The following is a 17,490-nucleotide window of genomic DNA, read 5'->3' as shown; positions in this document are numbered from 1 at the left end:
GGTTTCTGAGAGGAAAGGTTAATGCACATTGGCTCATAAACACCACTCTGAATGTGCTGAGAGGCTTTGTGCTGAACGCACGAGAGCCTTGGTCACATGTGGACAAGAGTTACTTGCACATGGAGAACCAGCGACTGATTGAAAAAGAGTTTCAGACAAAGCTGTTGCTGGAGAGCTCTTTGGCAGAAGGAAAGAGGCTCCAACCAAGGAATTGGCTGTGTGTTGTATCAAAGATGAGTGATCAGGGATTGGAGTAAGTGGATCTTACTGTAAATGGATCAAAGGGATCAGGACGCAGAAACTAAGGCAAAAGATAATGACAGGTAAGAGTAACCACTAATGAAGCCCTGAGCACTTAAGGTGTGGTGAAGAAGCTCCAGGAGCTTCACTCAGCCCTAAATAACCAGGAAGGGTGAGAAGTGATCTGCGATGTACTCCTAGGTGGGACAGGGTGATGGTCTGGGTGGCTGAGGACTGTAAGGATATTGGGAAGGATGTGATTGCGGATAGCATGGACATAACATGCATGCCCCTCCTCAGATCTGTTTGGTAAGCAAAATCCTTGTTTTTTCCAAGAAAAGGAGAGGCTGGGAGTCCCAGGCAAGCTGGGTGTCAGCTTGGAGGCTCACTATGCACCAAGGCTGCTTTGCTCACTTCACACCTGGGGACAGATGCACAGCACCATGTATTCAGTGGATGTTGTTTCTGATTTATACTAACCATTTCAATCAAAGCCAAGGTGGTAGGAAGATTTCAGGTGCTGTTAGGAAGAAAGGGGTAACTGAGGAGAATGTTTAGGGTGTCCTGACTGAGGCCACCTTTTGAGGTGTCTGCTTCTCCCTCCAGGGGCCTGCAATCCTCACCTCACCCCTTTAGCAGCTTACTTAACATCTGGGGACTTCATGAGAAGAAGTAAGATGTACCCCCACCTGAGCAGAAATAGATGATCCAAACCATCTTCAAATGCACCTAGCCTGGCCAGAAGCTGCTGTGGTGAGTAATTTCTAGTCCAAAGAGAAATTTCTTCTCCCAGCATCCCTCTCAGACATTTTTCTTTGCCCCGAAAGGATTCCTCCCTGCATGTTGAGTCATGCTTGAAGAAGTGCTTGTTAAATAAGTACCGCTCAGCTTTGCTTAAAACAAATGAAGTTGATTTAATAGGGCTATAGAACGGCCAGGTATCTGTGTTATTTAAGAGTATTGGCACTTTGAAGGCCGAGTGCTAAAAGCACTTCATTTTTATTTCAACTGTTAATTGAAAATCAGCTGGTTTGTCTTGTTCTTTCCACCACTGCTCCTTCTCCTCTGCTCCCTGCTCTCATCTCCCCCATCTCCCTCCGACAGGATAACAGCTGTTAATGCAACACCCCTGCACAACATGCTAGTAAAAATGTGGCATGAGGCCAGGCTTTCACTTGTGGTTTATTAGTTTAATTAACCAGGGTCTTGCAAATACTTCTTTGTGAGGCAGAAGTGAGAGAATCTAATGTTTTTTTGGGGCTGGATCTTTACATCATTTTTAGGCACCTGGTGAAGGCACGAAGGTAGAAACTTGGCTTCTCTGATTAACCTTGACTGAATTCAATAATACCTTGGAGTCACATTATTGCTGACCTTGTGTTTTGCTACCTTCTCATCTTTCTAATTTGTCTTTCCTTCCTGCCTTTGCAATAACAGTCAGAAGTGTTAAAAAAAATCTCCTGCTGTCTTGTGGGAGAGCTCCTCTACTTGCAGTGATTTTTATTTTTTTACTTTTCAGTATATTTCTTGTTTGTGTTTTTCTTGCATTTACACACACAAACATTTGCATGAGAACAGCTATTTAAGAGTTACTTGGAGGTGGCCTTGTAAATTTTTTTAATGAATTTGTGTGATGATGTGCTGAATATTGCCAGCTATCAAGATAATTTGGCATTTGTTCATTCAAAAAGAAATTCTTTCTGTGTGCCATTTTAGGAGATGATCCTGACGATGTTCATGAGAAAAGCAGTGTTGAAGCTGGGGTGTCCACAAAGAAAAAGCCCAGGTGCTGCCTGGGTTTATTTTGAGTGATTTGCTGTTCTTCTCTTTGGCCACAGGTTCCTGCTGATGTGATGTCCCCTCATAATTTTGGTCTATGCTGCTGAAGGTGTGTGTATTATTTTGAGTGAGGCATAAAACAAAGGATCTGAACACTTGTAGTGATCTGTAAAGGCTCTGCTATCTATTTAGAATAAACATCAGGGTCTTGTTCAGGGGTATTTGTGTGGATGCAGCAGAAATCTTACAGATCAAAGGACAATAAGGCCAGATCTTAAAGTCCTGTAAGGATTTTGAACACTCTAGCTCTGTTGCAATTCCAGTTTTGGTGTAAATGCCATTTGCACTTCTCTTTTGAAATTTCTTTTTCTTCTTTGCTTCCTTTTCCTTTACTGATACTTAGTGTCATACACAGTTCCAGTGGTCCGCCCTAGAAGGTGATGATGGTGATTCTTTCTTAGGACTTTCTAACGATCTTGAGGGCGATGGTTGTAGTTTGAAAGAGAGAATATTGATTATCATCTTAATTGACAGTTCTCCCTTGCTAGTATCTCTCCAAATCAAGCCTATGGCAGGTCACATTCCCATGGGGTATCCAAAGCATGCTGCTAATCTCTGGAAGCATATGCCTTAGGTGAGTAAAATAGTTCTTTAAGATTTGCCATCTCACAATGAATTTTCCATTGAAGTTCAAGATTTCTCTGTGAGAAATGTGTACTTGGAATTTTGAAGCAGAAACGTGCTTGATTCAGGACTTCAGCAAGCAAAATTCTTGCAAAATACCCCAAATTGGTACAGCTCTTGGTGGAGCAGTTTCTGGTGTCTGTGTGTGTGAATGGCTTTAAGACACAGGTCCAGGTAAATGGGAGTGCATGAGGCTCTTGCTCTGAGCATGTCACTGTGTGAAGGTGTTTGTGACCTATCTGAGATATCGGATAGTCTGCAGGGTGTCTCCAGAGGTTTTTCATAATGTAGCCCTACATCTATGGTGGATGCCTTTTGTCTTCTATGGCATTCTTGTACAAATCCAATGTTGTGATTCTGTGAGTCATGGGCAATTGAAGTAATATTGTCATCTGCTTCAGGGGTGATAAAAGGTAGATAGACGGCAGCTAGATAAACTACATCATGCTCTGTCTCCTCTCACCTCCTATAACTGCTCTGACATCAAGTAGCTGCAGTTGGTTCACCCACCTGCTGATGGTGAAAGAGCCAAGGATAGGGAAATGACTGTAGTTGCCTTTGCTGGAGTTTGTAGCTAAGGCACATAGTTGGTATTTCTTCTTCGGTTCTGCTGTTTCAACTACCTAATGCAGCTGGATGAGTCATCGCTATGATCATCTGTGTGATACAGGTTTGGCCAGAAAATCCTTGCCTTTAGATGTAGGCAAGTGGTGCTGGTAGGAGCAATACGTTGGCTCCAGCACCCTGTATTTGTGGGCAACCTGAGAAAATCTTGAGTCTAGAAGGGTCCCGGGAGCTTCTGTTGTCCAAAGCCTTTTCACAGGCACTGCAGTGTAGGCTGGCTGCAAGCTGCAACCTGTCCTTGCTTATCCCAACACTGGGAAAAAGCACTGGGAGCAATCCCTTTGCTGCACTTGCAACACACTCCAAAATGCCAGCAAGTATAAAATTCAGTAAATGCATTGAACTGGCTTTTTTTCCTCTCTGGAGCACACTGAAATGCTAACTGTCCTGTTTACCGTCTGGTGCAATTTAAGATGCTGATTGGAAGTGCAATGTCCTTAAGTGAGATAGTTGTTGGCTACCCAAAAGATTCTATCTTTGCTTGCATAACACCTCTCTGCTGCAAATCATAGTCTTGGTAGAGTTCATAGTCCGGTGGATTTCCGTAGGACCGTCTCATTGGGAAACAGATTTCATCTCTTGTCTGACACTCTGCTGACCTGTCAGGGGCATCAGAGGTTCCAGCCATTTCTCTGGGACTTTGGGAAAGGGGTGTTTACCAGGTGGGATGATTTATCTTTCTTTAGGAGTGGGTTTAGTCCAAGAATATATCAATACAGAATTTCCTACCTGCAGGTCAAGAGGAAGTCTACATGTATTTTTAGAAACATAGACAGTGAAACCATTAAATTAATTTGTCTTTGCTTTAATAAAAGCACTCCTTGCCTTTAGAGAATGATAATGGCACTAGATTAATGTATCCAGGAGTACCATTGTGAGTGGCAGCTGGAGAATGAGAACTTGATGGGATCTAAAATGAAAGAAAAATGTTTGCAATCAGTTTTGTGCTTCACTCTCCTCTTACCCCAGCTACCTGAGATGTTCAACACATAATTCTACAATTTATGTGGTGTTTTTTTTTTTTTAAAGGCATTGTAAGTCTTCCATAAGAAACTCTCAAGATGCTATTTTCATGCAAATAGCTTTGTGTGCTAAATTGAGGAACTTAAGAACCACAGAAAATATAGGAAATGTGGGCAGAACACATTTGAAATGTAAAAGTTTCCTGGGAGTTGTCAACAGCTCTTTAAGAAGTCTATTGCCTGCACCTTTCAGCAGCTTTTCTTTGTGATTGCTGGGGGAAAAAAACAACAATTACAGAACTGAAAAAATTGTACGTAGTTGTTGCACTGAGGAGCAACTCTCTAGAAGCGATAATGGAGCGGAACAACATTCTGCAGTTTGCCTTTCTGGCTTTGATGAAAATCGAGATGACAACAATGCCCCAATTCTTTTTCTAGTTCCCAAGCTTAAAGAAAGAGGATGCCCAGTTTTTCTAGATCACTTACCTTTAAGGATGCTCTGACACCTTCTAACATGTGTCCTCATACCTGTGCCTTTCCTTCAGTGGCAACCCTAGAAAAAAACCCTGAATTTCCTGGTGGAAGGATCTTTATCGCTCACGTAGGCTTGTACAGAAGATGAGTGTATAAACCTTGATTCTTAAGGGCAAAACCAGCCTGGAAAGTATCCTCTCAAAATCGAGTGTGGTATGAATAAAGCAAGTGACTTTTCCACACCACAAAGATGAGTACTTTCTACTTCACTGCTGCGGATGATTAAGGAAAACAATTGCATTCTGACAACATGCATTGACATTTTAAAATGAAAAAGAAATGAAGAACAGATTCTGGGAGGCTTGCCATTAATGATAATGGATTTGCCTGAATGGGAGCCTTTTTGAAAGTCCAATTCAATTTTTTTTTATAATGTTTCCTAGAACAGGCAACCCCATCACAGGGGGGGTGTCTAGTGGGTCAGAGGAGTTGAGGGGGTAGTCTGGGGAACAAAAATGGCTCTACACGTGCACTCACGAGTCCACTTAAAGACAAACAAGAAAAATGCCTGTGAGGGCAAAGAAGGGAGGGGAAGCTAGGTTAATGCTGAAAAATGAAGATTTGACGTTTAAGTTCAACTTTCATTTGCTTGCAAATGAAAACTATTGTGTCAACACTGCAGGAGATGGTCTATGCATAGCTCTTTTTTGGTTAGCTTTTCTTTTCCCCCCAAAGGTTAATTCTTCTTTGATTTAAAAAAAAAAGTGAGAAACGTGGACTTTAAATGATAGGCAAACACACACGGTGCCTCCCTGGCAGTGCATGCTGCACATCAACAGCACAGCCCTGCTCAAGCTTCTGGCAGGGGGCTGTAGCATACATGATAACACGGCATTGAAGGAAGAGCTTTCCAGACAGGTGTAAAATGTATTGCAGTTAACCATTTTCCTGTAGGATTTTTTTGCTCCTTGTGATACTAACTTTCAGTTGTGAGGTTAAAACTGGGATGTTTACAGCTGCATCTTTTTATAGGGACCACGTGATAGGTAATTTTATGTGAAAAATCTGTTTAGTCCCCTGATGGAAGAAGTAAACTTAGGCGAGACTCATTCTCCTGTGAATTCTTGGCATGCTATAAAAAACCCATTGCAGTTCTCCAAAATATTAGCTGTAAAACTTGTGCCTTGTTAAAGTTACAATCAGAAGATATAACAAACGGATTATTTAAGCATACATTACCATGTAACGTTCATCTCGGGGCACTTGGATTTTGACTCTGCAGTACTGTGCCTTGCCTGGAAACCTCATGGTGGCTGCTGGGGTGGAAAACACAATCCCTCCTTTAAATAATGTATCCCTTCCCTGCTGTGCCTCTCCTCTGGTTCAAAGATAGTCCCCCTTTAAAGTTTAATCAGTAGTTTTATCATTGCTCACAGGCAAAAGGTACCGATCAAAAAAAAAAAAAAAAAAAAGCTGCCTTGGGATGGAGAAGTTTAACACTGGATGGAATGGAATTGCACCTTTCCTCTGCTCCCGCTGTTTTTAATTGATTCTTCATAATGGTTTGTGCTTATTTTTGGCTAGGATGGCCCTGGGAGGGTGATGGGAGTTTGTGAGCTGCTGTTCTGGCAGATATCTACACCTCTGCTGAACCCATCCACAGGGAAGCTGAGCTCTTGGTGAATCTGTACTGGAGCAGAGCAGGGAACAGGTAGTTTCTTGGGTGTTCGGTTGGGTCGCTTTCCTCAGGTGGCTTTCCCAGAACTGCAGAGTGTCTTTAGGCTTTATTTATTATTTTTTTTCTTGTATCTGTCACCTGTTGATGCTCCTGAAACACTAAAGGGGTATATGTGGCACAGTGCAGTAATTGGAAGGTGGATATGTTATAAAAGGTATTGAGAGACCTGAGCTGATGCTTTCTCGAGACTCATGTTGTTAATGTTGTTTTCCAGAGCAGAGTCCCAGTGGTCACAGGTGGTGCTCCAGTGGGAGGAGAGAGTGTGTGTCTGTGTGTGTCTGTCCCCCCACCCCAAAGGATTGGAGAAGGGAAAGCACTTAGGAGCAAGTAGCAAGTTGGGAATGCAGGGATATGAAATGCAAACTGCTTGAACCTGGGCTCGTGTCTGTGCCTGGTGCTCCCTGTTGGCTTTTCAAGGGTGTTTGGAGGTGTCTAGCAGGAATGGTTTGGCATGGGTTCCCAGAGGAAATGCAAGTCATCTCAACCTGTTTGGTCTAGAGCCTGCTTGGCCTTTTGGGCTGAGACTGCATTAATCCTGGCCTCTTAGAAGGCACTTAATTACTTAAGGAGGATAATATCAATCTGTTGCTATATTAGCATCAGAAGGAAAGGGTTAGTGTTGACTTTTTGAGCTTCTCTGGCTTCTCTTCATGGGAACACCCAAATATTTGGTCATTTCCAAAGTGGAAGGAGGAAAGTGCATCTGCCTCCTCTTTGAAAAGCCAGCAGTGTGACAACCCATGGCAGCAGCATCTGTCGGAATGCCCATCAGTCTGTCCCTGCAACGAGAACGCACAGGCACATGTGTTAATGTTATATACGTTCTTGCTACCGTTGTTTTCTCTCTGAGACCGCTGCAAAGCCAGTATAGGGAAAAGGCTTGTTTCTAACTCTGAATCACCTGTACTCTCTTGAGTCTCCTACAAGCTGAAATTTGGTTTACAAAGCTGGTAAAAACAATTCAATTTAGGATGCTATTGGTTTTGCTCAGTATGTACTACACTGGCCCTCAATCTTTTTTGCTTTTCCACCAACCATTTTTCTTGGTCAGTCTGGCTGCCACTTTAGATCTCTAGTTCTTCCCATGCTGCTTTTCTGTTAGAAGAGAGATGCAAGAAAATTACCCTGTAACAACCCAGGCTGTAAGACATTTCCAGCCTTTGAATAATCTGTATGGGATTTTTCCTCCTTTTTTTTTTTCTTCTGTGATTGTTGTCTGCATAGGTAAAGCCAGGCCCAGCAAATGCTGATAATTCAGATAAAATGCACAGCATTTAGGCCTTTTATTATTACCTGTGGGGAGGAAAAGAGGCATTTTGTATGGCTTTGCAGTGGATTGTATGGCAGTGGGAGCAAAGAAATGTCTGGCGTGGGGTTTTCTCAGGAGCTTGGTGCAGAATTTTTATGCATGGCTTCTTGGGTAGCTGCACAGGTATTTATCCACTATATAAATAGGAGATTGACATCTTTATAGATCTATTACAAATGTGTTCTCAGCTCAAGGTCACAGTTTTCTTCAATTCTTGCATGTAGCTCATTTGCTGCTTCTCTCCGTGCCTTACACTTGCTCTGGGACTGGCGATCCATGCTGTGAACTCTCCCGTCTCTCATACTTCAGATTCTGTTTTGCTGTCTTTTATCTGCAGGGGTTTCTCCTGTGAGCCATGATGTGCTTATACATTTCCTTGTTGCTGTTGGTGCTGTAAAGATAACATTTACATATATATATATATATGTATATATATATATAAAATTGTGCAGATTTGTTGTGCAGATTTGAAGGTAGTGGATTGGGGATTTTTTTTGTTTTGTTTTGGGGTGGTTTTTTTTCCCCTCACTGGAATCTATTAAGTTGGAGGATTTGACTCTCTGTGGGAAAGCACTGAAGGTCTTTTTTGTACCTCTTAATGGTGTTCCCTGTTTAGTAAGATGGGTTACTTATGCAGCTGGCTTGGTTGCTACTTCTTTTAGCCCAAGCTTGATGCCCAAATCATGTCAGGTTGCTTGAAGCATCACAGATACTTAACTGACCCCCACCCCTACCGTGGGTTGCTTGCTTACCTCTTTGGGCTTATCTGCTGCCTCTGAGGCTCTCTGAAGATAGGGATTTGCAGCTCTGCCATGGAAATGTGCTTCTCCAGAAGCTGTGCTGCTGCTCTTGTGCAATGGGAAGAAGCCTCCTGCAGAAGCTGTTCCTACTGGGCGATGAATTCCAGTTTGGTTTCTTCTCCATCGGAAAATGAGGGAGTGTGGCTCCAGGTGGACAGAGAGAACCAGGTGTGCCCTTTCTGCAGGAAGTTTGTTCCTCTAGACTGTTGTTGGTGTGTTTGCTGGGCATATACCTTATTTCGATTTGTGCGATTAATTTTTTTACTTTCTGTAGGTGAAATGTTTTGGAGATGACCACAGTTTCCACATACTCCTATTTGAGATGATTTGCAAGACAATATTTTTGCCCAGTAGATTCCAAAGCACTGTAAGCTTCTGATATTCAAAACCTGTAATTAAAGTAATATATTTATTTATAATATCAATATATATTATAAAATTATATATTTAATATATTTTTAATATATTGAATGAAATATGTTTAATAATATATATTATTAAAATAATATATTATTATAAAATAAAGTAATAAATAAATAAAGTAAATAAAAAATAAAGAGTAATTTTACAAGGACATACCAATTGTGTGTTCCCTGATTTAAAGGAGTACCTTCTTTTGGAATTACATTTGTATCATGAATGTCCCGTTCTGTCAATTCAGATTTCATTTTGCAAATGTTCTCTAATATTCCTCTAAAATTCAACTTCAGCAAATGTTCCTTCTGGAAACTTCAGCTGCTGAGCCACGCAGAGAGACTGAACACAGCGAGAGTATGGGCTGGAGCAGAGAACTCATAAAGGTTGCTAGAAGGCACTCTTGGGAAGCTGCATTCAGCATTTGCCTGTGGGATTATGCCAAGGAACCTAAATCCCTTGACTCTCCAAGCTATCTAATGGTATTTTTATGCAGCCCCAAGACTTACCACTTTCCCCGCTTTTCTAACCTGTAGCCTGCTTTTCCCCACCAATCTCAGCCTACTCACTTCCCTCACCTTCCTGAGCAATACCTTTCCCATCTAACCTTCAAGGCTTTCTTACCGGCAGAAATTCCTGCAGGTGGAGCTGGAACGACGTCCTGCTGCTGGAATAAGTTATGAGGCATCGGTTGTCACTGAGTAATTGCTTCCCCGCGGTTCCTGGTTCTTGCACTTGCTCTCGATATGCCTGTGTGTGCAGCCACCCGGACAGAGCATCCTGCATGCCAAACGTCCTTGCGGTCTGCAGGCAGGCAGAGTGGTGGGTGGCCAGCCTGCCCTTCAGCTCTTGCTAAATCGTGGCAGTTTGACTACCTCCAGATCATGAAACAGGAATATCAAAGGATATTGTGCAGCAGTGGAGTTCATTTTCTTGTAATAGCCATCCTGATTTAATTCTGACAGGAGGGAATCTTATTCCATCACGTGTCCCCTAAGAACCGTGATGAAAGGCGTTGTCTATAGCGGAAAACAATTTGTTACTGGATTCAGCTGTATCAATGTTATCCATGATAAGGTTGTCTTCACTGTGGCTTTGCAGTGATTTATCTAGAGAGGCCTCCTAACTTTCCCGGATGCTGGGCAGCCCAAGAGTATGCGAGGACAGCAAGGAAATCAGGGGCTGGCTATGCTCTTGTGGCTAATTCTCTTGTTGACTGTTCTCTGCAGGTGGCTGTTGCCTCTAAACCTCAAACTGGAGACAGGAGCTGCTGCTTTGGCTCCCATTGCACCTTGACTATGCTGTTAGATCCCACCAGCAGAGTGTCTCCCAGACTGACAAATAACTGCTAAAGCACTGGAGAGCTCCAAAAGGTTGGGAACGTGCTCAAAACAACCAACAATAGATCTGTACAGGATTCCAGCTGTGGGCACCAGTAGAAAAGGCTGGAAGCTTGTGGGAGAGAAAGGAGGCAGGCTGGGTTGCATGAGAAATCTGTTCATCTTCGTGAAAGAATATGGTATGCCCACTATGGAAAGGCTGTCTGGAAGGTCATGCTCCAGCAAAGTGATCCTTACTTTTGTGCACAATTGTAATGCCATCACTTGGGTGTGTTGAAGGATGGGATGCTCAGTGTGGGGTCTCACCTGCGCCCGCTCCCAGTTACCTGCTGCAGGTGATGAAGGAGTCCCAGATACGGGCGAGTGTAGGTCTTCATGGGTTCCCCTCAAGGGGCCATGCTTCTTGGGACTGCACCAGCAGCTTCACAGCCCCTGCACCAGTGAAATATGGACATTAGCCATTTTATCTACAGCAGGCAGAAAACACTGGCCATGCTGAGTTCACTGGTGGGTCTCCAGTGAGAGGCAAGATTTGATGACATGCCTGAGAAAGATCCTGTGCCTTTGTCTTGCTCCCTCCCAGTCTGGGGCATTTTGCAGGTTCAGGGCTTCCTGAGCTGGAAGTTAATCTGTAACTTTGTGATTAATAGTCCTTGACGGGCTCTGCCAGTTAACTTAAACATTTGTGTTATGGGCCCTTCACATGCCCTGTTACAAGGCATTTGCAGTTCATGCCTTGTGTGACGCAGCTGGAAATGTGTTTCAGTAATGCTCCAAAGTCTTTGGTTTTCCTGGTACATTGAATTTTTGCTGTTACTTGTAGGGCCTGCTGCATCCCGTGATCTTTCTCTGGCAGGAGCGCCTTGCAGTCCTGCTTCTGATGTCTTTTTTTCCTTTCTGAGGAGTTTTGGAGATGCTGGTCAGCTACTGCGGAGGGCAGCAGGCCAGGGCTGGGGGGAGCTGCTGTACAAACTGTTGAGCTAGTGTTGGGGTTTGGTGTGAGTCCCACAGGGCTCTGCTTAAAAAATGAGTGTTCTCAGCTCTGTCTGAAAAACAGAGCTCTGCTCAAACAGCTGAGCTAAGGTAACCGAGGCACTCCCCACACTTTCCTCACTGCTCTGTGTTCGCTACATTTCCCTGTGAATGTCTGCTGGAAGACCTCATGTATGTCCCATATCAGTGCCTATGTCGGCATGTCCATGCTCCTCATGTGAAGAACTGATGTTCTTACAATTCCCTCTTGCCTGGGTGGGTTTTTTTCACTTTTTTTTTTTTTTCCTTCCCACAGTTCAAGAGCCCAGATTATTTTAGCACAGTAAACATTTTTTTGACAGTTAGTGACATGAATAAATCCTTTTCCTTTCCTCCCCCTGGTTTATTATTTAAGAGGAGAAAATGATTAAATCCACCAGAGCTGATTTGAATTCTCTGTTAACAGGAAGAGGGTGGCCGATGGGGGTCTGTCAAGCCGCAGAGTTTGCATTCATCAGCATCTTGGGAGAAACAGAGATGCCAGCTGCTTAGAAACATCTGGTTTCGGTTGTTCTCCCTCCTCCCCCACCTTTGCTTTTTTTTCTCTCTTTTTGGAGAGTTTAGCATTACTGACTCTAAATGTTGCATCTAGTGGGGTGACAGCTTGGTTTCTCCTCTTCTACTCAAGTACCAGAGCCCTGCCAGGGTACTGGGATGGAATCCAAGTAAGGGTCAGCCAGAGCAGTAGAAAAACTACCAGCTGGTCACAGGTTTCTGAAGGAGAAGCTCTTTCTGTTCGGGGCTGGGCTCTGTGTGCCTGAAGGCACAGTCTGGTTAATGTAATACCAGCACGAAGCAGGGAGGGAAAGGCAGGGCCCCTCTGTGCAAAGGGAGAAAGTGTTTTCCTAACCTTGGTGACATGGAAACACAAGCAGTTAGAGTGAAAGAAGCCCCAGCAGAGTTAATTAAGTGTTGCATTTAAAAGATGGAATCAAATAGAAATGCTTTGCATTTATTGAAGTTAGCTTTTCCTGCTCTCGAGGGTTGGACAACGGTTGAGTACCTGTGCTGTTTGGGATGGAAGGCAATCTGGAGCAGTGCATTATCATGGACTCGGATGTGAGGTTTGAGAGAGCAGTTGTGAGCTCCTCTGAACAGCGCTTTTGCTCACCAGCAAGCCCTTAGCGTGCCTGGCAAAGGCAGTGTGCTATATGTACAGTCAGGAAAGGTGCAGGGTGGAGGGTGCCTTCCTCTGTCCCCTTTCCCGTCATTTTGACTAAAAGGTGCATCTATAAAACTGATACCCGCTGGAGACTGAACCAACCAAGCTGGTGCATCTGTAGAGCAGAGTGTCACCCTGTGCTCAGGTCCTGCTATGTCATCTCCCAGTGGTGTTCATCCTGGCTAATTAAGCTGGGTCTAAATAACCCAGGCAGTGCCCTGTGCTGATGTGGTTGATCAGCTCAGTGTTGGCTTAGGTTTTCCATTAGCCAGAGGAATCGGTGGCTATGCAGTGCAACCCTAAAGGCTGTGGCTCAGCTTCCACTGGGGTTAGGAAATAATCAGTGCTATTCCCTGTGGTCTGGATGCCATCAAGACTGCAAAATTCGAAGTAATCTTGTTTGGTGTCTGCCTGCACCTTGCTAGAGGGGAGTTCTGTTCCGCTAAAAAATACGCAGCAAATGTGTGCCAAAATGAGCCGTTTAATTAAGCCGTTAAGAGCAGGCTCCTTCTCAGCATCAAAAGGGAGCTCCCAGCCTCACCTGGTTATACCCTCCACTGCCATTATTTTAGTGGGATAGTTTATGTCTCATGGTATTTTGGCAATAGAGGATGACTTGCAATATTTCAGGTTTTCTTGAGGTTGTCCTTTCACCTGCCTGTCTTTTCCCTTCAGTTTTCTGTGCTTCTGATGACTGACTTTATTATCTTTGCTATTTCTAAACCTCTTTTTGGTCCCTGTCGGAGCTTCATTTCTGCTGGGGGGAAGATGGAAAAGGTCAGGCTCTCACTAGTGAATATTATGTAATTTGCTTGCTGCATCTGTGGGCAAACTTGCATGCATGTTGCTAGTATGAGCTACTAGGATCCTCCTGGACACATGGGCCCCATGTCTGCTTATTTATTTACCTTTTCTCTTCTCCTCTGTTGTTATTTTCTCCCATCTGGCCCAGTATTACTGGTTCTACCTCTTCTGCAAGAGAAAAGCTTAGTGGACTCCAAACAGTAAATAAAACTGACATTTGCAGCAGTCAGTCTGATACAACAAGACTGGGATGCAGCAGCACTTCTTTGTTTGGGCTTGGTTCCACTCTTTATTTAAAGCCTTTTTTAATCAGGAGCTAATGACAACTTTTGGTTGCGAGAGCTGATGCACAGGAAAAAAACCATTTTGCATTCAAAATAATGCAAACCGTTATAAATAGGAAGATCTGCAAGGACATAATCAAGCTAAATTGCCCATTGTTACTCTCACCATAAATGATTTCTTGCCTCTGCTATCTGGATTGGGTTGTCGTCTGGGTTTAGGGAAAGTATGTTCTCTCTTTATTCCAGTTATAAACCAATGCTGCAGCAGCTGGTTGTTGCAAGAGGGTTTTGTTCTGGGTCTTGTGTGGATCAAGCAAATATTTTGGTGGCTTGGATATTGCCATTCAAATTGTCTCATGAAAATTGTCTAACAGACTACTGCCACTCTCTTTCTGCAGCTAAACTGACCCCTTAAGGTGGACCCATCTCCTCAGGGAGCATGTTACAGACAGACATGGAGAAGTCTTGGAACAGGTCAAAGCAGCAGCCTGCCGGGAAAACAGCTATGACTTGGGAACAGAGAAACTGTCTCTGCTGCAGACGGTATGCAGTAAGCTCTGGATTTTAGTGACTCCATGCAATTTATCCTATTGAAAGTAGCTGAGCCTGTAAAGAATTGGTAGCTGATGCTGAGGTCTCCAAACAGATCATAATGCATTTAATACTTGGGATTTTTTTTCCTAATTTTCCTCAGCTGTGTTGTACATGAATGAAACCTAAAAGCTGCACACTTTTTTGTGCTTTTATTGAAGCAGTGTATTGTGGACATGGCTTATAAATTAGGCAACTATTCTGGCCTTCTGATTTTTCTAAATGATATTTTTCACTTTTTTAATAAATAGGTTGGTTGTTTTTTCACTGGGCAGTTCTCTGAGAAGTGTAGGTTTCTTCAGTTATGGCACGACCCTGAAAATACCACAACATGACAAAGCCTTCATGGTTATGGAAGGTAAACATTGCTGGATGATGTCACTTTTGTCCCAAAACCCAGTCTTTTACTCATTTATTCTGCATGTGTCTTTCTCTTAAAGCATTTTCCCCTTTGCTTCAATGCGTGCAGGGCAACCTTTGCTGAGGAATGGTAGCATCCTGAGGGTTAGGTGACCTAATTTCATCTGTGCTACTTTCTTCTTTCTAACCTCCAAAGGCAGAGACCCTGAACTGAAAAGTATATAAAAAGATTCTAATTAGCACGGGACAAATAATAAAATAAGACCTCAAATGAAAAGAGGATTGATTTTAATTTTCTAAATTAACAAATGGGTGGAGTTAGATCAAACTGCAAGTGTGGCACCTACTTGAATGCTCCACAGCATCCTTGGTTTTTGTGGTTTTTTTTTTGTTGTTTTGTGGGTGGGCTTTTTTTTGGGTTTTTTTGTTTTTTTTTCCTCATTCTTGATAGGAAGGAAAGCTCTTGGGTGGAGTTATAGCTCTCATCAAAGAGTTGTCTTGTTTGGACATGCTGACAAGTCACTGATGTCCTTGTCAGCTGTAAATGTCAACCTGACTGTCAGGAGGCAGCTACATATGAGAGAGGTGAAAGTGTCTGGTCTCACCTCCTGCCTCCTCGTGTGACCCACCTGTGACAGGCAGGAAAATCTTGCTTTGATGAGCAGCTGGGAAGGCCATTGTCTTCTGGGATGCAAAGAAGTTGTCTCAACCCCCTTCTCATCAGGAACTTGGTCAGAAGGTCCCACAAGGAGGAGCTGTTCTTAACCATCCTTCGTTGTCTCTTCCATAGAAGACAGATACTCTTGAGAAGATGATTTTTGGGGTGGCCAGCATTGGAGGACTCTTGAAAAAGGCTCTCTGCAGCTGGGATGAGCCACTAGGACATCACAGCTTGTAGCATCTTTGGCCAAATACCTGGTGAGTGATGCGTTTTTGCCAGGTTGAGAGGAAGCGTTTAGTTGGGTGCTCGGGGAACTCTTTCCTGCAACTGCAATTCTTCAGCTGAACCTTCATCTTCATTGCTGTTTTTCTCATTCTTCTCTGGGCTTCTAATGACAGTGATTATACCAAATGCAATACATTTCATGTACTGTGGAAATGATTTTCAGGCCCAACTCTCTCTTTCAGTGCTTGGAGGATTGTTAAAAATACTGCTTTTTAGATTAAAGTTATTTTATCCTCCCCACTCTATTTCCAGTCCGGTGTTAACCTGCAAAGTAGTAAAACTGCTGACTTTGTTATGTTGCATTAATTAATTATCTCTATAGCAACATGCACTGATGTCGTAAATATGGGAATTCAGCAGCACAGCTGGATGGAAGACAAGCTAATAGATAAATGGGGAGGCTTTTTTTTAAATGCTCAAATATCTGCAGTAGTTAAGTAAACAGAAGATTACTGATAAAGTAATATTTTTCATAGTTTCTCTTTCACTGCCCTATTCCACTTTCAACTGAACCTTCTCAGTTACATAGGTCCCGCATGTTCTTGCTAAAGAGGTTTTGCAAGCTGCTGGTCTGCCTCTCCATCTGCTCAAAGCACTAGGTTATCTCCTGCTTGCTTTTATACTCGTATGTGGAAATGCAGGCAACAGGGCTTCTTCTTGCAGGAGAAATACCTTTGGTTTCAGCAAAGCCACCCTGCTAAGGGTGGTTCTTCACAGGGAGGGAAGGTGTGGATCTTGAGGAGGGAGTACAGTTAATTTTGGCACTGTGTGAGGGTGACACAGTGCAAGATGGGAGATGTCAAGAGGCAGAGGAGCTGGAAGAAGTAGTGAATTTTGCCTCTGAGAAGGCTGGGATGCTCTGCTCTGCTTGATGTCTGTATGAGTAGTCATGACTTGTCTGGCTTTTAGGAGTCCTGGCTTCTCTGTGGAGTTCTGGCCAGGCTGTGCTACTGACTCTTCCCTGTTTTGGTGCTACTGTCTTAGATAAAAGGCTGCAGAGAGGTGTCTGTATGAACAGTGCCTGTGCATCATGCTTGCACTGAGCCTTCTGCAACAGGGCTCAGAGAGGAGGGACTCTTTCCCTGTCTCCCCAAAATGCAGCAGCAATGTTTTGTGATGATAGCTGCAAAGCCAGGCTGGGAAGAGGGCAAAGTAGCTGTTTCAGGGGAAGAAATATGGTAAGAAGAGACTCTTAATTGCACTGCAGGCCTGAAGCTCCCCGGAGGTTGAGAGCTGATGCTTTTCTAGCTCTTTTTTTTGTCAGATAGTCTATTCATTGAACAATTTCGTTTTGCTATTTGTTTGTCACCATTGGCTGTGAAGCTGATCAATTCTTACCGGTCCAGCACAGTGCTTGAGGAGTAAAGGCACTCTCCATTGAATAATTTATTCAGTTAATCTATTTTGATTTTTGGCATTTGACAGGTCCCAGGCAGGGTACGGTACGTCTGTGGAGGAGTCTCAGTATGCAGTGCTGCTATTTATACAGCATCCCAGCTCCGGGAAGTGCTGTGTGGATGTGCTTGGCGGGGTGAAGAGCTTGTGATCTCAGAGGGAGCATTTTAGGATGCCAGTCACTCTTGCGTTCTGCTTCATAAAAAGACTTTGTGATGTTTGCTTAGTTTTGCACTGAGGTGAAGCAGAGAAAATTCACGGCACATATGTGACGGACACTGATAGGTAAGCTTTTGGGCAGTCCCTTTGGAAGAAGATATTGAGGGTTAAACCCCTTTTTGGACCAGCCCAGATTGTTTGCCATGCAGCATGTGCTGGGAAAAGAAGGCCCCAAATATTGCTGGTCTGCTCCATATTTAATTCACTGCCATACCCAAGCCAGGGAAGGTTTAACTCTGAGTGCAGGACACTGCACAAACCTCACTTTAAAAATCACTGCTCTCTGCCTGGGATATGTGCAGAAAGGGTTAAGCTTGTAAAACAACCTGCCCT

General features: G+C 43.5%; 1 long non-coding RNA gene across 2 annotated transcripts in view; it reads left to right on the top strand.

Annotated features, from left to right (window-relative positions):
* The window catches only part of LOC308069302, a 90,576-nt gene that overhangs the window by 17,486 nt on the left and 55,600 nt on the right, over positions 1–17,490 (top strand). For both annotated transcript variants that reach the window (XR_013930336.1, XR_013930337.1), the window contains exon 2: positions 847–17,223. This is a non-coding gene — a long non-coding RNA (uncharacterized lncRNA). The remainder of the gene's footprint in view (positions 1–846; positions 17,224–17,490) is intronic.

Source organism: Falco punctatus, assembly GCF_963210335.1.
Source record: "Falco punctatus genome assembly, chromosome: 9".
Classification (NCBI taxonomy): domain Eukaryota; kingdom Metazoa; phylum Chordata; class Aves; order Falconiformes; family Falconidae; genus Falco; species Falco punctatus.
The sequence above is the reverse complement of the archived record's forward strand: the minus strand, read 5'-3'. Positions and strand labels throughout refer to the sequence as shown.